Source organism: Taudactylus pleione, unplaced genomic scaffold, assembly GCF_031769625.1.
Source record: "Taudactylus pleione unplaced genomic scaffold, aTauple2 ptg000037l, whole genome shotgun sequence".
In the NCBI taxonomy this organism is placed as follows: Eukaryota; Metazoa; Chordata; class Amphibia; order Anura; family Myobatrachidae; genus Taudactylus; species Taudactylus pleione.
The window spans coordinates 14,112,656-14,131,098 of NW_028284439.1; positions in this window are offsets into that span (position 1 = coordinate 14,112,656).

The following is an 18,443-nucleotide window of genomic DNA, read 5'->3' on the forward strand; positions in this document are numbered from 1 at the left end:
TTCAATATCAACTAACACACCTGGACAGGCTTCTGTTAAATTCCTGGTAGGGACATTAGATTGGCCATCATAAATTATAGTAGAGCATACCCATTAATCTAACTTATAATTCAAAAAACATGCAGCTGTTCTGCAACCACGGCAAGGCCTAAATGCTGAAGCACCACCATATCCTTAACTAAAAACTCAAACTAAACCAACTTCAAAACTGCCCTAAACAAGTCCTCAATACAAAGAAAATCACCATGATCAGTCAAATGAACACCATTTGCATGACACAGATGAGAGTCCATAAACCTAATGAGATGGTGCCCAAAACATCACACCACCTCTCAAATAGAGAAAACGGGAGTTGACCTTCCACTTGACTTCATCAAAGACTGCATCTAGCTTCAATGCTCACCCCTAGCAATGTGGAATGATGGCAGATCACGCAAACCTGCAAAAGGGCCAAGACCACTGAAACAAGTCCAAGTCATGTATTATAGCACAGAGCAGATCTAAACACATGTATTGGTCTAAGTAATTACCTCCCGAGATGTATAAAGACCACTTTCAGAAATCCAGAAAATCTAACTGCATCCAATAAACATTTTGAATCCTTCCACAACATGTCTTTATAATCAAACCAATGCACATCTGCAGCAAACAGAAACCTAGCCTTATTAAAAGTCACTGTCGATCTAGAAGCTCAAAACACAAAAGAATGCCCAATTCTCCATATAGGATTAGCATCAAAATATCCTGTAAAGATTAAATTAAAAGAGAAAACATTAATAAAAGGGAAAAAAATAACTCAAATATGTCCCAACACACTCAACCAACCAAAACAGTATGACAGAAAAAACACATAACACAACACAGCTGTTAGTAGGACACAGCATAATAACCAAACTGGAGTAAAAAAAACAAAAAAACTTATATAAATCATGTTGTTTAAACTAGATTACTTGATGCCTTTAAGTAGGAAAAACAAATCTCTCACAGACCCCTGCAAAATGCAGGTTAACCTCTGGTTAGTATTCCATAGAAGTAGAAGCAATTGCTTAGCTTTGGCGAATATTTTTTAAAAAACTGATGACTTCCAAACAGCCATGGTCTGGATCTCTGAAGTTAATAAAAACTCGCCGCAGCAGCAGAAGTGGCCACACCAATCCAGAATGAATGAGTGCCAACTTCATTGAGAAGTAAATCCAAAGGGATATAGGGCTTGATTCAGCAAGGAACGCAGTTGCTAATATGCACACAACCGAACGATTGTTGCATTCTGCGCATGCATATGCATCGCAGTGTGCATGCGCAAACTAGCAATTGTAATGGGAACTGCGGGAGAACACAGATGTGCCAGTGCATTTCAACGCTGTTGCAGGGGGCATGCATAAATTATCCACTGCGTGGCCATAAGCAGCCACTGATAGTGTGTGTTGCTGTTAGCAATTTCTGAGTATGGTCAGGGCTTGTGTAATTGTGCATATGAGTCTGATGTTACTCAATGTTACCGATTGTTTCGCTATGTTGCCCTAGTATATGGATATGTGTAAGGGGAAGTGGGCATCCTTATGTCTGGCTGCAATTGCAATGTGAATGCACACATTTAAATGGCACTGCTGATATCAACTGTGGTGCATGAGTATAAGCAGTATTGTGATCTGCAGTGAATCAGGCCCAATGTACATTCCAAAACATAACCAAACTGGTTCTTGGTCAACAGATATTAGTCTTCATGATGCGCACCAAGCACGGGTCGCAGTTACATGTTTTGCACACACAATAAACTTGTTCAGATGTTTAGAAAAAATACAGAAAAGTGCAGGAGATGCTGGCCATGGTTCGGAAAATTTGTGGGCATTTTTGGCATTCTGCAAATGCATGCAGAAGATTGCAGCAGCTGAAGAACATTTTGATTTGCCATGCCACCAACTGAAGCATGAGATATATGCTTTAGCAGCTGGAGGAACAGCAACAAGCCCTTCAAACATACACCTCAAGTCATGAGATAAAGAGAGAACAGGCATGTTACCTTAGTCCAGCAATCTGAAGAGTACTCTCATTTTGATGCAAGATACTAAAACTATTTGAAATTGTAATCAGTGAAGTGAATTCAGACACTACCAGCCTGAGTCAGGTCATACCCTTAATTAAACCACTAGAAAAGCAGCTAGAGAAACTGAAGTAGGCAATGAAACTAAGTGATTCTGCTAAATATATTGGACTTTAAGATCAAGTTATATTTTTGCTTCAACAGGACCAAAGGGTCTGCAACATCTTGCAATGAGATCAGTACATTTTGGCACCCATGCTTGATCCTAGGATTAAGTCCTATGTAATGTATTTCTCTTCAACCAACACACATCTTAAGAAATGCAAAGAGCTTATTAAAAGTAAGTTGTCAGCTCAAGTGGTACATGACACAATGACGTTCCTGCTTCAGTTTCTCCTGCAAATGTAGCTGGCAGGAAAAAAATGACTTTTTCCAAGAAAACCATTGGTGATGATGATGAGTCAACTCAGTACAACAGCGTGAAATAACATTATGACATTTGGTCAGGCTTAAAGCCTCTTTGCACCTTTTAAGACACAGATTTTAAGGTTTAAAAGACTGTTTGCATCTCTTAAGACACAGATCTTAAAAGATTCAATGAGCTACTTGAAAGCAATTTGTCAGCTCAAGTGGCACATGACACAACTACGCTCCTGCTTCAGTTTCTCCTGCAAATGTTGCTGGAAGGAAAAAATATTTTTTTTCCAAGAGACCCACTGGTGGGTCAACTCAGCACACCAGAGTAAAACAACATTATGACATATGGTCAAGCTTAGAAGACTCAATCTAATACAGTAAGCGTCAATAGAATGAAGGAGGATTACTTTAATGACAATGTACAAATTAGCATTTAACATTATCCATTTGAATACTGAGAGGTAAAAAAAGGCAAATTTGAGCCCCATGTACAAACTAGCTATGGTGTACTTAACCTATGCACTCTTCAGTGTGTAGTCAGATAGAATATTTAGCACAGCCAGGAACCTTGTGAGCAATGAGCATTGAAGACTACTTTCATAAACTATGGAAAAACTGATGTTCTTTAAAATTAACACAAATTCTATTAGGAAGGCCTTTGCCACCAATTACAACAAACAGAGACTTCTGTAATGGTGGATTCCAGTGGGAAAGAGCTAATATTGTGTGATATTTATATTAACAACAGTGATGAAGGTGATGATGATAATGATAATGACATATTCCAACTATGACACTCATTACCAACAATATTAGCACTAAACCCACTGGTAGTTTGGTTTATCCAAACAAGCAAGTTTTCCTTTGGGATTGAGGACCTCATTCAGGACCGGATATGCAAATGAAGCGCTCGCAAGTTGCATTGTTAAGATGAGATCATTAGCTGGACGAGCGAGGGGAGGATGCGGCTGTAAGACTAAAAATACGCCCCCTTTTCGTTTGCATTACACATCATCTCCTGGCATATAAGGATTAATCGAGACCATCGAGAATCATCGGAGCTGGTCGTAGAGCTTAAGGTTGACCATACCCTCTCTTAAGCACTACGATCAAGTCAGTGAAAAAACCTCCCATGTCACATGTGCCATGACACTACTTAGTTAATGATGCACTCCCATAAAACGCCATTTGCATAGTCAGGCACGCCTGCGTTCGGATCTCCACTCCCCCGTTCACAAGCACTTTCCCCTGTTACCACCCACAAATGCCTCATCCTGTCACTCAAACTAATAACCTGGCCAAGTTGAAGGAGAGAGCAATTTCTGATCGCAATAGCTAGTTTGCACATGCGCATTGCGAATTTTATGCATGCGCAGTTTAGCGAACATCGGTGGCGTACGGCCGTGCGGCCGCAACGACCAACTCTGAATGAGGTTCTGCGTGTATTTGACAGGCATCATATATTACTTAACTTTTATAGAGGTGTTGATGTTCTGTATCTTGAAAAACCATCCATCACTAGCTTCTGATCCAAGTGTATAGGTCATATAGGCCAGATTTCCAGCAGATTCTCTGTATTTTTACAAAGCAAAATTCTGACCACATGAGGACAAGCTTACAAGTCTTCACACAAATAGTGATGGTGACAGTATACAGAAAACACTAATAGGTGCCCTCTATAATGAGTCTCTCTGTTATGTTTCCCACTAATTGACTATGATGAGTACAGATCATCCGAGTTGCTTATTTCAGCTTTTCTTCCTTCAGTAGATGTTGAAGTATCAGTTCAAGCTTATGAATTCTCTTATTATCATTTTCATCTTTTTAAAATTATCAATTTCTATTATTATATCCTATTATTCTATTGATTATCTATTTTCTTATATTCTATTATCAATTTTGACTTAGACTAGGCTGTTACTCCATCTTGAATTGATATTAACTTACAACTATACTGGCCTGAGACCCATGACTGCTTTTTGGGTAACTTTGATATTAAATTATATCTGAGCAGGCCTGAGGCAAGTCATTCACTTTTTGGATATATTTGATATTAACTTACACCTGTAAAGGCCTAAAGCATGTGATTTGCTGTTTGGATAAGTTTGATATTAAAATACACATGTACTGGCCCAAGGCATGTAATTTGCTTTTTGGATAAGTTTAATATTAACTTACACCTGTACTGGCCCAAGGCCTGTGATTTGCTTTTTGGATAAGTTGAATATTAACTTACAACCGTACTAGCCTGAAGCCTTTGATTGTATTTTTTGGATAAGTTTGGTATTAAATTACACCTGTACTTGTCCGAGGCCTGTGATTTGCTTTTGGGATTAGTTTGATATTAACTTACACCTGTACTGGCCTGAGGCCTGTGATTTGATTTTTGGATAAGTTTGATACTAACTTATACAGGTAATGGCCTTAGACCTCTGATTTGCTTTTTGGATAAGTTTGATATTAACTTAACTTACTTTAATTCTTGTATAGATTATTAAATTCCATCCTGTTTGTTTCATAGATGTGCTATATTCCTTTAAACTTCCATGTGGTTGTGCTGCTGCTCTGTCACTTAGTTTAGCCAGTCAGCTTTGCCAATATTGATGTGAGCTGTGAGAAATTGACTGGAAAATTTTTTTTATACAGTTTAAAAATACTGTAGGAACAAAAACAGGTCCAAATTACATGATTTTAGTTGTTTTTATAAATTTAAAAAAACATCCCAAACCAAAACAATTGAAAGTGGTTTTGGCAAAACCAAAACATCATGATGATTTAAAACTAAAACATGGGGGTCCATGCACATTTCTATTATAATTGTATACTACTGATTGCACTATTGGGAATCTACCTTGTTGATTCTCATAGTGTCATCTATTTATATTCTATTTATTTTGTATTTATACAGTATATCAAATGCATTGCTCAGTGGAGCAATATTTTTTGTATGCACATGCGCATGTGTGCTGATTTTGTACATACAGAGTCACAGTACAGATTTGAAAGCACAGTTTTAGAAAAGTAAGGGGCATTCCTGTACTGTGTCTGGAATGTAATAGGGAGGTGACTACAAAGCAGTATGGAGATGTTGCACCTTATGGAAGTGTTGCGGGCAGGTCGCTGAAAGCAGTTTCATATAGAGATTCTCAACCACTCACACAGGAGGCTTTACTCAGATTGAGAAACTGCACCTGCCATAGGGCAAATGCAAGTTTCGATGGTATGACCAATGGCGTGTCTAAAGATGCACCATGCAGTATTTCAGCATATACTGTACTTGCACATTTGGATTCATTGATGTTGCAGATGTGACTGCATCTAAAGGTGCAAGGATTGTCATGACTGTGTACAACTCACAATCAGGCCTATTGTGTTATTACCTAGTACAGTGCTTAACAAACTCATTCCTCAGGGAGCATTAGCAGTGCATCTTTTAAAATGTGTCAGCTAGTAATGAATAAATCTGTACCAGGAAAAATGGAGACCATGCACTCTTAGTGCTCCCTGAGGAATGAGATTGGGAAACACTGACCTAGTACATTGCAGTGTATTATATTAGACCTAATTAGTGTCCTGTTTACTCTCACAATAATACCAATAGATATTAAATCAGTAATACTCACAATGAAGTGCTAGCAGCATCTGTGTATCTGTGAAGAGAAATAATGTTAAGGTAAAGGCAACTGTCATTGTTGAAGATCTGGGTTATGCCTCTAAGCATATATCATCAGTATATGGCCTTATTCATAACAGAAGTGTAGTATAATACTATTCAAAGATTGGTACACCTAACAGTGACAGTAGCAAGGTTTAAGCAAGTGCAAGGTCTGGAACCATTCCAAGGGTCTGATATACAGTGCAAGCAAAAAGAAGCAAAATTGTCAGACAGAAGCATAGTCTGAAACCGTTCCAAGAGTCTGCTACACAGTATGGGCAAATAGTAGCAAAAGGGTCAGACAGAACTGTAGTCTGAAACAGTTCCAATGGTTTGATATACAGTAGAGCCAAAAATTATCAGGAGAAATCAACAGAGTAAATGGTAATCCACAGTAATGTCAGTACACTGGAAAACAACATAAGTGTATTGTTCAGCAGCTAAACCAAGCACAGACTAGACAATCACCTATTACACTCAGTGCTAGGTCTGGCCATTCTTTATACTACATGGAGGAGGGAACCGCAGTTGCAAGAGACTGTCAGCCAGATTGTGCAAGCGCAGTCCACATTCCAAGACACCAAGTGCCTAATTCAGAGATGGCCGGAATTGCAGTGCCACACACAAGCGGCTGTGCAATTCCATCCATCTAAAATGCAAGCAGGAGGTGTCTGTTGGAAACAGGTACCTCCTTCCTGCATCTGTAATCTCAGCGCTGAGTGGGATCACCATTGCGACCATGGGTCACAATGGTTGCCCCTTTGGCCAGGCTGCAGTAGCTGAAGCCTACCACAGCCTGACCAGGTCCTGGCAGCTTGTGTGGTCAGGAAATCTGCGTCCACCAATGCAGACCCTGGCCTCGTCCCTCCAGAAAACGGGAGTTCCTGCTTCCAGGAATGCTGCTCAGGAGCGCCCCTGATCCGCTTCCCAAATGATGCAGCCTGTCAATCAGGCTGTGGCTGGGAGGCACTGCAAGTGGACATGCAGATGGAGGGGTGCATATGCACAGTACACATCCTGCGCATGCGCAGTCCTCTAACAATCGGAGATGTGCACTAACCATTGGGTTAGCGTTCATTTCTGAATCAGGCCCCGAGTCTTTCTCATTCATTAGGCTATGACTTTAACCACACAGGTATTGATTTTAGGCATGCACGAAGTCGCAGATTAAGGACAGCAGAACATGGCGTGAGGAAACATAAATGTCACAAATCACAGTGGTCTGTTTACACTAGCAGTACAGTTTTGTTGCTTCCAGTAGTTTTATTTGTGCATATACAGTTGTATACACATTTAGAGAAATGCCCCTCGGCACGACTAAGTCACCCGGGACATGACTCACCAAGAGGGACTATTCTGCATGGCTTCAGCAACAGTGTATCAGGACACATCTGTAGGCCTACTAGGGGTGCTTGCTAGGGTGGAGAAGAGTGGTTTGGCTAGTAAGTTGGGCCTGCAAGGGTAACGTCTATTATTACACTGTGCAATGTACAGCATACTCAACTGTGTAAATTGCATCTCAGTCAACTTCTTGACTTCCACTGTAGTTAACTTCACTACATCAACAGGGTAATGCAAGCAGCCAACATAGTGGGTTTGTTCATCTTTGTACTGGAACACAAAAGAACAATGACATATACATCTACTAAACTACAGAAGTAAAGCAAAACCACATGTTAAATCAGCCAACATGTTTTAAAATATAAAATTATTGTAACCCCTTAATAGCATGCGATGAATGTATTGTTGCTAAATGTCGACATATTTTGGTTGTCAACATTTTAACTGTGCTGACATTTTGATTCTCAACATAACAGTGCTGTTATTTTTACTGCATACCATTTAGTACATTATTCTACTTCTCAGTGGTGTTTAGTGGTGAGGTGTGATGGCAGTTATTACCACTACCAAGCAGGAAGATCCAATGAGTGCCAATTTCTAATAATATATAAAGTATAATGGGTCACGTGAAAGATTTGTACCCCATATTTTATGTAGTGAAGTGGAGATGCAGGTGGTAGCCAAGGAAACAAGCATTAAAGAGGCAGTGTTTTTTGTGATGGTAGCAGTGACGTGCAGTGAGGCAAATAACTGGGGAGGCACTGGCTTGTATCTGAGCTAGATTTACAGATACATATATGAACCTGAGGGTTCATATGGGCATTATACAAAGGTGCAGCAGTATATAGTGCTAGAAATTTGTTGTGTTTACATCCGGGATGTGCGGAAAAGGTAGCACAGGGGAGGCAGGGCCTCACCTGCCATAAAACTTTTTACTCCAGAGTTTTGACTACAAAAATGATTAGATTAATACAAAGAAGATATTTATAATATTTTGTTTACATTTTTCTTATAATTTTTATAGTCAAAACTGTGGAGTATGTCTAAGTATGACAGGAAAGGTTCTGCTTCACCTGACCGCACATCACTGGATGGTACTCAGGACTAGGCAGTACCAATCATTTTTTGTTTTTGGTTTAATTCTTACAACTACTTTCAGAAACAAGCAGAACTCATGGAAAATGGAAATCATTCCAAAAATGAACAACATAAGCATCTGAACAGTTATCCAAAGTGTGGAAGGTACTATAAATATTCTTTCAACTTGGAAGTTAGTCAAACTTTATGTTAAAAAAAAGCACTGTAAAAACGTACATCAGTGAAGTATATTACATTTCACAGACTTCAGCATAGCAGTTGTGTAGAAGATATTTAGTACATAATTTTCAGAGGATGACAGAAAAGGTTTACATGTCTCTTGCCAGTGGTTGCAATTAAAAGTTGGTAGGGATATGTAAAAAAAACACTTTGATTACAATTATTTGATTTGTTTTATTATCAATTTATTATTTTTAAAATTTCAATTACAAAGACTTGTAACTTTGTACATAAAGAGAAAGCAAAATATACAAAGTGGAACAGAAATGATGGCTCATGATTACCGACGTCTTCACAGCAGCAGCAAAAAGCACCTTTAGCTGGGGTAAAGAACATCTGTGGTGAACTTCTATGATAGTACATCACTACCGCCACCACCGCCAGATGTGCCTTTTCCACTCTTTGGGGTAAATGTACTAAAGTAAGAGTTTTTAGAAGTGAGTTTAAGAAGAGATTTTGCCCATAGCAACCAATCAGTTTCTACTTAACATTTAACTAGCACCTTCTAACAGATAATAGCTAGAATCTGTTGGTTGCTATGTGCAACATCTCTTCTAAACCTCACTTCTAAAAACTCTCAGTTTAGTAAATTTACCCCTATGAATCTCATTAAAATATATTATTACGTATTGTTGTTTTATTTGGAATACAAGCCACATTGGTGCACCTATCCCTAAGGATCGCCCCACTCCACTTAGCACCTCCAGTCAGAAAAGGCAGAATATTATTCTCCTAGATGCTCCTAGTTTCAAAATAATCTATGCACTTTGCATATACAGTAAGCAGATTCATTGGTATTACAAAATGGCATGTGTGCTATCAATCTGTACCTATTATTTTTTTTAAAAAAATACTTTTTTAAAATTTGTATTTGTCATTTCATGAAATACATTTTTTTTCTCTCTCCTTAATAAATAAATAATGTTATAATAATATGGGTATTGTATATTCTTTGCACATATAAAGCTTTATAAAATGATCTTAGTTACTAAATACTTTATGAGCAACCTTAATGTTTATTCAGTACGTTTAACATTTACATGAAATTACAGTAAAAAAAAGATTCAGTAAGTGCAAATAAATGCAGAAAATTAACATTTAAATTTTGCTTCATGATTATCTCAGCCATTACAAGGCGAGGAAGACATCAAACAGATTGGGAAGCAAACATTTCACATGCTATGGGTAACTGATGGCTGCAAGCTATTTTTAGCCTAGGCAATCAGAGTAATTTATTTATCTTTTTTAAAGACTAGTTCTATTGATTATGCTTCAGGCTCAAGCTGTATACTAATTACAGCTAAAAAAAACACATATATTTTTTAATAAACTATGTTGCAATGTCTTTCACATGGCTAATCAAATGGCGTGGGGTGGGCACTTAGATTCATAATACAGTACATGCTGTTTTGCTAGTTGACTGATTATTAAGTGATATATATACTGTAGTTAGATTGCTAATCTTCTATCGCTATCTATACCAAAAAAGAACATACTGTATACTGTATTAATGGAAAATGTACAGTACCCTTTTCTACTGGGATGAATTTCTGATGTGAAACTCATTAGATCTCAAAGAATTATCAATACATATGATTTTTAATGCACTGTTGGTGATCAACTCTGCAAGACACCCCCATACCCTGATATTAAGCAATGTACTTTCCCATTACACTAATTGCTCTAGATTTTCTCTACAATTTATAAATATACTCCAGGTTTAAAGGATCCAAATAAATCCACTGACCAAACAAAAGTTTAGCCAATATTGTTATCAAAGGTTGCTAGGAAATCTCATGATCACTTTTTATAAAGTGCAACAGAAAATTATGTGTTAGAGGGAGATTAACATCAGCAGATCAGGATATTTCGTATAATTTGATATCATGAAACAAATAATCTGAACAATAGAGAGTAATCAATTAACTGTTATATTAAAGTTATACATTGGGGTCTGGGTCTACATTAACGGGCCCAGCAGTGTCAGCTTACTACCATCTGTGTCCCCGTTGACCCCCTGCTGCATCCATGAGATCTGTGGTCACTCATCTGTAAATATGAAGTTCCTGCTGTTCTGCATCATGGGTGCCACCATCTTGGATTCTATCACATGATTAGCCCTGACAAACCAGTCTCTAGAAACTCTGGTTACATGATTCAGCCAGCCTATCAGTTCTAAGGGCACCCTATTTAAACCAGCAACTGCTAACTGCTCATTACCAGTACAACATATCTCTCAGAGGATCAGTACCTTAGCTACTTCTCCTGTTTTTTATTCCTGCATTCTGTTCCAGTTACAGATGTGTTCTCATACACTATTGCTGCACTCGCACCAACAGTTCTTCTCCATGTGCCAGGTTCTGTGCGACTGTGCTTGCATCAAGCATCTTTTTCGCTCAAATGTGCATCTTAGTCATCAAAACTGCTTCACAAGACTGCACTGATTAATTTTATATGCAACACTTGTATATCTGTGTGCGACTGAGTCCGAATCTGTACAGAAGTTCTATGATGCAGTGGCTAAGTTAATTTTTTTTTCCAAGTTCCTTTGTACAGATTCAGACTCAGTCATACAATGAATTATCAGTTAAATCTAGTGAAGTGGTTTTGTCAGCGCATTCCAAATATGATGTACTTTAGAGCGAAAAAGACACTACACTGCTCGGCAGGGCACACTCGCGCCAGCTGTTTCATGCCACATGGCATCTTGAGGCTAGGTGTATGAGGACACATCTATACCTGCTTCTGTATTTGCTTCATAGCATTAAGCACTTCTTCCAGGTACCTGCTCCAGTATTCGCTTCACAGCATTCTTCAACTATTCCAGTTACCTTCTTCAGTATTTGCTTCACAGCATTCTCTTCCAGCCTGTACCAGACCATGTGACCCAAAAACACACTATGGGGTCTGTTTACCTACCTATTCTTTTCTATTCTTTAGCAGTTGGAAACTTCATAACAGCTTCCATGGCAAAAGATGTAGCTATACCTTTAACCTCAATTCTCACCACAATCTACTTTAGTGTTGTAGAGGATAGTTGCACTTCTTGTGGTAAGTATAGTACCCTCACTAAGCAGTCATTCCATAGGCTTTCAATCAACTTATCCTAGGGTTCCCTTTATTCATAGCAGCATAATCCTCATATTGACTGGACGACTCTGCATATTCTGGCTTGGGGTTCCACTTGAACTGGGAAGTGCTTTGAACAAATTTGTCCCCACCACATCACCTCAATTTCTTACACCTTCTGATGAAACTGTTGGATATACATAACAGAGAAATGCATTAAGATCTGTTTTGGACATTAATACCGGCTGCTGGACATTTAACTTGTGATTGGTGAGATACCTTGGACGCTGAACTGTGCATGTCTGCTCACAGCATGAGCTGAGTCTCCCTCCACATTACATTAGGCCGTGGATGTGTTTCTTCCAGGACTGCTGCTACATTGTATTCAGGCGGGGACAATTTGTCAACATTCGGGGAGTGTAATAAACAGAGGCCATTCTCCCACCGCAGCTTTTTTGTGATAAACATTGCTGGGCATCAACATTGGTATTGAGATTAAATCCTTGGAGAGTGAGCACGTGAACTATTTGGCACTTTTGCTAATACTAATCCTATACTAATTGGAGCATCTCACTATCTAAGTGTCAATTCTATGCAGGAAGCTTGAGCTCAAACAGTGGGATTTATTTGCTATAGACATTGTTTCTATTTCTTTTATTGTTTTATTATCTATTAAAGATTTTTTCATGTTATATTAAACAAATTTTGTTTTATTCTATATGTGCTCCCTTGTTCTGTATTTTACTAGTTTTGCATAGCTATATAAGTGTTCCCAGCACTTTAAGTGGGAGCTGCATTACAGCTGTTACTTAACCTTATTTGAATTGTGTTCACTCTGCGCCTGATATACTGTATACATAGGTTACCTTGTATTTGTTTTTTAGTAAATTTCTGAATATCCTGACATCTCCCCAGTTCTGAGTGTTGTGGTGCTATCCCAATGTCCTAGTGTTGGGGTGCAGTCTTCAGCTCTGAGTGTCCGGGCCTTCTGTCAAGTTCGCTGGTTCCAGTTTGGACTGTCCTGTTGCAAATTCTAGAGTCATAGCTTCAGTAGAGATCCCAGATGACTGCTTCCAAGCTAAAGGTCCTTATGTTGTGGTGTGAGTCCAACTTCCAGCACTGAGACTACTGCCTTTGCCTCTGGGTATGTGGATAATTGTGCATTTGCCTGTAAGGATGTGGATAATTCTGCCCTTGCTTTTGGGCATGTGGATAATTCTGCCCTTGCCGTAGGTCATGAGGAAAGTTCTACCAACATGTTCAAACGTTTTGCATACCAGTCTGCTCCCAAGGGTCCATAGTCCTCAACCTCTCCCTAGGGTATTGTATTGGAATCTCCAGCTCTGTCCCCTTTGTTTCAAGGGTCTCCAAAAATTATACACAGCATGGAGAGGAATATGAGGTTAAAAACATTCTTGATTCCAAATTCCATCATGGTCATTTGCAATAGTCCATTGACTGGAAAGGATATGGTCCTGAGGAGAGAGCTTGGGTCAACTCCTCCAATGTGCCTGCTCCAGGATTGGTGCAAAAGCTGCAAGTCAAGTATCCAGAGACCACTTCTAAGAGGGAGAGTACTATCACACATTGGGGTCCAGGTTCCTGATACTGGGTTCAGCAGTGTCACCTTTCTGCCATTTGTGTTCCCTGCGGCCATCTGTTGCATGCTTGAGACCTGTGGTCACTCATCTGTAAATATGCAGTTCTTGCTGTTCTGTATCATGAGCACCCCCACCTTCCACTGTATCACATGAGCCACCCTCACAAACCAGTCTCCAGTAACTCTGTTCACATGATTTAGCCAGCCTAATAAGATAAGTAAGCTATAAGTAGCTTGGCTACTGGTCCATTTTTCATTCTTACATTCTGTTCCTGTTACTGTACGTGCTTCAGTATTTGCTAATTAGCATTCAGCACTTGTTCCAGTTACAGTACCTGCTCCAGTTTTGCTTCACAGCACTCAGACCCTATTCCAGTTACCTGCTTCAGTATATGCTACACAACATTCACCACTTGCTTCATTATCTGCTTCACAACATTCTGCACCTGTTCCAGTTACCTGCTCTAGGATTTGCTTCACAACATTTTGTTCCAGCCTGTACAAGTTATCTGCTTCAGTATTATGCTTCAGCCTGTTCCATTTTCCTGAATCAGTATTGCTTCCCAGCCTTCAGTCTTGATACACTCCTGCAATTTGCCTCAATTATGCTCCCAGCGCATAATTCTAAAGTTCCCACAACCTGCTTCTATTGTGCTATAGCACACAGTTCCAGTTTCTCCAGCAGTCTACTTCTAATGTGCTCCAGTCATCTAATTCTAAGCAGCCCACAGCCTCTCCTTGCACTGTGGCTGCTTGGGGACACTGTCCAATGGGGTCAGGGGCTTATCTATAATGGGTGCAAGGTGTGCAGTGCACATGGGCCCACGGGTCCAGGGGGGCCCGCATCACACACCCTGCACCCATATTATTTAAAACTTACCTCTCCGAGGTCCTGCACCGGGTGTCAGCACTGTACAAAAAGCCAGCAAAATGGCCACCGTGGCCATTTTTCCAGCGTTTTGCACATGCGCAGTAGACTCCAGACACACCCTAGTGCTCAGAGTCTACTAATGCTCTGGTGGCCGGCCAGCCACATCAGTCGGCTACCCGCTGCCGGGAAGAGAAGAGGGGGCCCCTGGACGGGGAATGCACACAGGCCCCCTCCTCTCCTAAGATGCCCCTGGATGGGTTGATACCAATATAGCAGAGCAGCTCTGCTATTTTGGTGTAACTCCCTTGGATGGTGTCACCCTGTGCGGCTGCAACCCCCGCACCCACCTAATGATGCCAGTGATTAAAGTTAATAATTTAACTCACATTCTGAAGTTATATATATACAATTAGGATTTACAGTATATACCCACAGAGAGTATGTACAGATATAACTATATCTTCCTTATTCCCCACTCTCAAAAATCATAACAGGAGACATAACTTTATAGAACATCTAAAAATAGTTTCCGTGGAACCAGCTGTCCCAAACTTACACTTCCACACCTTAATCGCAGAATATAATATAATTTTTATTAATACCAGTACTTTACTATGTAATTCCCACACTATAATAGTACCAAATTATCTCTATTATTGATACCCTAACCTCCACTCACCCCACAGTCAACAAATACTCACACACTGCAATACTACTATATAATTAAATGCAATTAACCATGGAATTTTCTCTATTACACAATGTCACTAACTAATGGCAATTAACAGTTGGTATGCTTTCCACAAATTGCTGGACCCAGGTCATAATTGTAAAGACTAATGTAGCAGTACTGGTGTTTGGTGGATGTACTTCCAGGTTATTATCCTCAGTGAGATGCAAAGAAATTACATTTTACACTTGGATTTTGATGGTCATTGACCAAATGAAGAACTTAATTTCAGAGGAGTCTTCTCCTAGGTGACTCCTGAAACTCTACTTATTTGTTTCTAACTTTGTCTCAATTGCTATCTATCATTAAGCAATACAAGGCACTTAATGAATGTCTCTGATAAAAGCCCTGTTGTGACATATAGTAATAGTCTTTCTCATTGTGTGGTACTTGTGAGTGTTAGCAGTACAGATGCTTTAAGGACAGCCTCTTAATAAGCTGACTATGGTGCAGTATACACAGTTAATACAGTATCTCTCACTTTGTCACAAGAAGAAAGGGGTCCAGCGCTCACCTCTACATGTGCTCCTATGTGGTGTGTGTCTGTCAGACACAGTGGATGTAAGGATGTGTGCTGCGGAACAGAATGAATGCGAGAAAACAATGTAGTGAAGTCTTGTTTATTGGATTGCATCTTCTGTGGAGACAAACTGCTCAAGCACAATCTCAAACAATACTTATGGTGTGAAAAAATAGTGAATATAAGATCAAAGAAACTGCAGTGCCTAGATTAACAGCAATAATATATACAAAATATAAAGGTAAATATCACCACATCTATGGATTCTTTGTTTCCTTTTAGGAATCCTCTTAAACTATTTTTTTCATTAAGATGGGTATACATGGAAATAAAAACAAACCATGTGCAGTAATGTCTATATATAAATTCCCCTGTTTCAATGTACTGAAATAAATAGTGGAATGGTGTCCAAAAAGAAGGGATAACTCCTCAAATTGTATTAGAAGAACCAACGAACCAAGATTTAGAAAACAACCCGGTGGATATTTTCTATATACTCCTATTTGTGGTAGATGGTGGAGATTAGCATACCCTACTCACTTCAATGAAGAGTGGGTCACGCTCATTAAGGTTTCTACAAAAAAGACCTAGTTTATTCTAATTTAGACTGCATCACAAAAAACAGACTGACAACCAATGAGAATGTTATATTACAGTCCAAAAGCAAGAAGATCCTGAGAAATCTGTTAGGATCCACAGGTAGTGGATCATCTTGGTGGCACTTCATTATATCTTGTCCATGTTCCGGCTGTTGCAGGTAGCTGGAATTCCTGTTTTGTCTGCATACAGTTCATAGCCTGTCATTCCTGACTGTCTGTGTGCAGATCTCAGGTGCTCACTAATTAATCATCTGTCTCTGTGCAGAGCTCAGGTGCACACTAGCTTGTGATTAGAAAAAGCTCTCTGCAAGAAATGGCTCTGATTGGACCTTGCATCTCTTAAGTTTTAGCCAGCCCTGCACTTAGTGCCAGTTATATTACCTGATGTCCAGAGAATGTTTGTTCTGTGCTTAGAAGTCTGAATCTTTGCCGGTCTTACCTTGTCCCACAGTTCCTGTATGCAGAGTCATTCTTCCATTGTTCTGCACCTGACTGTTTGTTTAGTAGTACCCTGTGAATCATACCTTGCCGCTGCCTGTGGCATTTTCATACCAGAGTCCTGTCAAGCTGTGCCAATCAATATGAAAATGATCCCGCACTAGACTCAAATATAATAACACATATGAAAACCAACTTATAAAGCAGTATAGATTAATATCTTTAACACATTAGAGTAGTTGGCGGTGCTCCCAGGAAAAATTGTGATTAACCACAGAACAGAACAAAAAAAATTTAGCAAGAATGCTAAGCAGAAAATTTCCTTATTGGGGCACTCGTTTAAATAAGTATATCTTGATAAGAGATTTTAAATATTAAAATATAACCTTTAATGATTATGTTTAAAAAAATGGGGTTGTAATAACCAGACCAGTTTACAGTGATGGGCTGGTCTGCCCCTCAATGAAATCCCTGAGCAGTGCAATGACACTAGACAGCAGAGGGGACGGAGGTTGCATAGTGCCGTACTATTTCTAATAGCCAAGAACATATTTTTGTTTTATTTATATTGTACGGACCAACATTTACAGCAGCCTCCATTTGATATTGATGCATGTTTTTCATCTCAGTGTTTTTTCAACAGATTTATGAATGATATTATATATGTTGATTTAATCATTATATTTACTATATGTTGTATTTCATACATCTAATTATACTATTGGCTGTTCCTGTATACTAGCAATAATACGCTGAGAGTATTTGGATATTATACCCTTATTATGTTATAGTACTCTTAGTGTTATCAAATTTGTTGTACAGAGTTACTAATCCCTGAGCAGTGTAACACCATTGTGTTTAAGATTTTTCATATTGTAATTTCGCCGTACTACTAATTGTTTTTGATTTATCTATTTGACATTTGTCTTACACCATATGTGTGTTTTTTTCATTGAGGGGCAGACCAGCCCATCACTGTAAACTGGTCTGGTTATTACAACCTCATTTTTTTAAACATAATCATTAAAGGTTATATTTTAATATTTAAAATCTCTTATCAAGATATACTTATTTAAACGAGTGCCCCAAGAAGGAAATTTTCTGCTTAGCATTCTTGCTAAAAAATTTTTGTCCTGTCAAGCTGTGTCAGTCTGCTTCCAGCCTGTGTTCCTGTCGTGCCTGAGTTCATCTGTCTGCCATATTGTACCAGACGCACCTTGGCCTGCAGGACCGCATCACGACCTGAACAACTATCGGCTTTCAAGCCCATCTCGGCTGTCATAGCCACATCATGGTCCGCAAGGCTGCATCATAGCCTGCATTCATCTCTACTCTCAAGCCACATCTCGGCTGCCATAGCCACACCATGGCCTGCAAGGCCGCATCATAGCCTGCATTCATCTCTGCTCTCAAGCCGCATCTCGGTTGTCAAAGCCACACCACAGCCCGCAAAGCCACATCATAGCCTGCATTCATCTAGGCTCTCAAGCCACATCTCAGCTGTCATAGCCACACCACGGCCTGCAAGGCTTCATCATTTTGGTTCCAGTCGTACCCCGGCCCTCAAGGCCGCACCTTGAACTTTGTTGCTTCAGCCACTGGACCTGCCACATCATTGTTCATTGTCTGTAAAGTCTTACTGCAGCTTGTATTTTGTCTGTCAAGGTCCTTGTCTGCATTTTTTCTGTCTAGTTCTTGTCTGTATCTTGCCAGTCCAGTCCTTGTCTGATATCGTGCAGTATCACAGTTCTGATCATTCCTGCTGTGCAGCCAGCTTAGTTTGTCCACTCACTTCTTGCCTGACAACCGAGCTGCACCATAGTCCCTAGACATTCCTCAATCTGT